This window comes from Macaca thibetana, chromosome 2, assembly GCF_024542745.1.
Source record: "Macaca thibetana thibetana isolate TM-01 chromosome 2, ASM2454274v1, whole genome shotgun sequence".
NCBI lineage: Eukaryota > Metazoa > Chordata > Mammalia > Primates > Cercopithecidae > Macaca > Macaca thibetana.
This window is the reverse complement of record NC_065579.1, coordinates 56,666,251-56,669,937: the sequence shown is the minus strand read 5'-3', so window position 1 is coordinate 56,669,937 and position 3,687 is coordinate 56,666,251. Positions and strand designations below refer to the sequence as shown.

Sequence of the window (3,687 nt, the reverse complement as noted above, 5' to 3'; positions counted from 1 at the left end):
TGCTTATCTTCTCATGTGTTTGTTAGCCATTTAGATTTCCTATTCTGTGACTTGAATATGTTCCAATTCCATACTTATTTTAAAATTTGTCTGTTAACATTATTCTTATTAATTTTCAGGAATTCTTGCATTTATTCTAGGTACTAGTTCTTTTTCAGTGACATGTTGCAAATACCTTCTTTCAGACTTTAACCTTTGCTGTATTAAAGTCTACTTTATTAATATCTTCTTTTGTGGTTTATGCAATTTGTATTGTTTAAGAAATTCTTTTTTATAACAAGGTTATAAACATGTTCTATATTCTCTTTTAAACATTAAAAAAATTGTTTTTAACATTTTGGCTTTAATTCCTTGCGATTTATTTTGGAGTATGGCATAGGATAAGCATATTATTAATGTTTTACCTTTGGATAACCAATTATCATAGCCCCATTTACTGAATTATTGGCAATACCACTTCTAACACATATCTAGTCTACATATTCTTGTGTCTATTTGCTGGATTCTATTCTGTTCCTGGTCTGCTAGTTTATCTCTGCCAATGCTCTCCTAGCTTAAATGACAAAACCTTAAAATAAATGTTTTCATATGTGGTCTTTAGTCCTTATTCATTAATTTTTTCTTCATTATTTTTGCCCATTTGATCTTTCATATTTTCGTAGGATAAACTTATCAAATTGCATGGAAGACCTTGTTAGGATTTTAATTGGAATTACATTAAACTTTTATATTAACTTGGGGACTTTTGACATTTTTCAGGTCTTGATTCCTGAGATTCATAAATACAGTATCACTATTCCTTTAACCATATCTTCAATAATGTCTTCTAAAGTTCTCTATAAATCTCTTGCATGGTTTAATTTTTCAGGTCTTGATTCCTGAGATTCATAAATACAGTATCACTATTCCTTTAACCATATCTTCAATAATGTCTTCTAAAGTTCTCTATAAATCTCTTGCATGGTGTTAATTTTATTTTTAAATACCCTTTGATGTATTGCTATAGAGAATGGTATCTTTTTCTTTTACATTTTGTAATTCCTTATTAATGGTAATACAATGGCTGTTTTTTTACATTTTATCTTTTGTGGGTATATAATAGGTATATATATTTATGGGTTACATGAGATATTTTGATGCAGGCATGCAACGTGTAATAATCACATCAGGGTAAATGGGTATCCATCACCTCAAGCATTTATATTAATGTCCTTTTAGTTATTTTAAGAAAAGCAATTCAATTATTTTTAGTATAGTCATCCTGTTGTGCTAGCAAATTCTAGGTCTTATTTATTCTTTCCATTCTTTTGTACCCATTAGCCATACCACCAGAAAGCCTATTTTTGTTCATTGACTTTATTATATATTCAGCAATTTATTTCATTCATTGACTTAATTATATATTCTGAACTCTGTTATTAATTTGAATAGTAAGATTAAGAATTATCCTAGATTTTCTGTGTGGACAATTACATTGTCAGGATATAAGGTTTTTTTTTTATATTCCTTTCCTATTATTACTATCTTTTCATTTGTTTTTCTAGGTCTTCCAATAGGCTGTTGAATATAAGTCGTGATGAATATATTCGTGTCTTGTTTCTAATGTGAAAGAAATGTCTTCAAAGTTTGTTTGGCTTGTTAATAGATATCCTTTATCAAGTTATGTTGCTCATTACTCTCTTTGTTCTTAGATCTCTGCCTTTTTCCTGCAAACTATATCTCCCAGACACTCCCAACTGGGTTTCGGCTAAGTTTGGCCAATAGAATGCACTGTTAGGAGACTGGAGTGGAAGAAAAAGTGAAGTTGGGAAGTTTCTCTCCTACTCTTGATGCTTCTTTAGGTAGTATCTGACAGTAGTTCCATCTCCTCCTAGAGACAGTTCCTTTTTCCATGGTCCTCATTCACACCAGAGAGTCTTTATATACATCCAGCCCTTGACTGGTAGCCTTAGGTCTTGGCATCTACCTACATTACCTCCTCCTTTTGTACCTCACATTAGGAATGTTATAGCTTCCTGCTTCATTAATGTCTGTCACCTTTTAGGACTTTGCGCTCTCTCCACACCTCTGTAACTAGTTCCCTATGTTAAATTCCTGAAACAGGACAACTTGGTATGGGATCTATTTTATTGACTGGGCCTCAATAATACATCAGATTAGAAAAGTTTCAGTCCCTTCTTTGTTTGCTAGTAGTTTTGTTTGTTTGCTTTGTTTTTTGTTTTAATATAGTGAGATCACATTTTACCAAATAGTTTTTGTTATTGAGTTGCTATATGTGAATAACTGAGAATTGTACATATTATTTCTCTTTTATTCTGTTAATGTGGTATATTAAATTTAATAGACTTCCCAAAGACACATCATTTTTGCACTCCTTTGGGTGAACCCTATGTGTTTATGATGTCCTTTTAAGAACATTGTGCTGATCATCAGGTGGGAGAATCCTTACATGTTCCTCCTTTTACAAGGCAGATTAGAACATGATGATGGGAGTTCAAATAATAAGTGATTAAAGTTTCTGTGTAATCAGGACTTGCAATATTCCGAATGCTCTTACCTGACACTTCTTAAAAAAAATAAAATAAAAGCACAGTGCTAAATTTTATTGTTTGCTATATTTTAAAAGAATTTTTGCATCTGTGTTCTTGAGTGTAATTATTGTATAATTTTCTTTTCTTGTATTGCCCTTATCTAGTTTAGTAATGCAATTTCAATGCTCATTGTGAGTTTAATTTGTGTTCATTTCAAAGGTAATTGGTTATTTATTTCAGCTTTTAGGACTCTTCATCTTTGACAATTACAGTTTTATTATGATTTTGTTCTTCTGAATAATTATCTTTTTAAATACTACTTCTGCATTGTTTCTTTCATGCTTTTCTTATATTCCAATGAGATTTACATTGGACGCACTTTCACCTCTGTGTCGCTTAAAAATGTAATTACTTATTTTAATACACGTTTTTATTTTATTTTTGAAAGTTGAATGTCTTAGATTTTAATTCTTTTTTCATGGATATGATTCACTTGTCAATTTACTCTATTGATTACAAATTCTTTGTCAGTTTTTTTAAAAAAATTAATTTTACCTCCAGTAAATTGACATTCCGATTATGCATTTTTTCTGGTTGTCTTTCTGAGCGTTAGCTGTGGTCCTAGTATTTTGATTTTTAGCCTCATTTTGAATGGTAGTTTCTTTCCCCCTTTTATCTCCTCCTCCGCTTGCTCCTCTCTAATAAGTGTTTTTATGTTTCCACATAGGCTCCAGGTTCCCAGTGAGAACCAAGTGTTTTAATGTATTTTGGTGCCTCTACACTGATATAATTTTGGTGATATTGCAGATCCAATCACCAAGCCAGCTATTGGCTTAGTTCTATTTCTAGACTTGAGGCTGTGTTTGTGTCCTACTACCTTGCCAACTGTGGTAGGCAGAATAATGGCTCCCAAAGATGTGCAGATCCTAATTCTAATCCTTAGAACCTAGGAATATGCTACCTTTTGAGGAAAAGAGACTTTTGTAGATGTGATTAAAGTTAAGGACTTGATATGGGGAGATTATCAAGGTGGTCCAATCTAGTCACATAAACACTTAAAACCAGAGAAACTTTTCTAGCTGTAGTCAGTCAGAGATAAATGTGATGACCAGAAAAATGGTCAGAGAGTTGCTGTCTTTGAAAATGAAGGAAGGTG

The 3,687-nt window shown here is 31.8% G+C and overlaps 1 non-coding gene across 1 annotated transcript; it reads left to right on the top strand.

Moving 5' to 3' along the window:
* The first annotated feature begins 2,426 nt into the window (after positions 1–2,426).
* LOC126949500 (U8 small nucleolar RNA) lies at positions 2,427–2,562 on the top strand. The gene has a single exon (XR_007723779.1). It is a non-coding gene; the product is annotated as a U8 small nucleolar RNA (small nucleolar RNA).
* Positions 2,563–3,687: the final 1,125 nt, after the last annotated feature.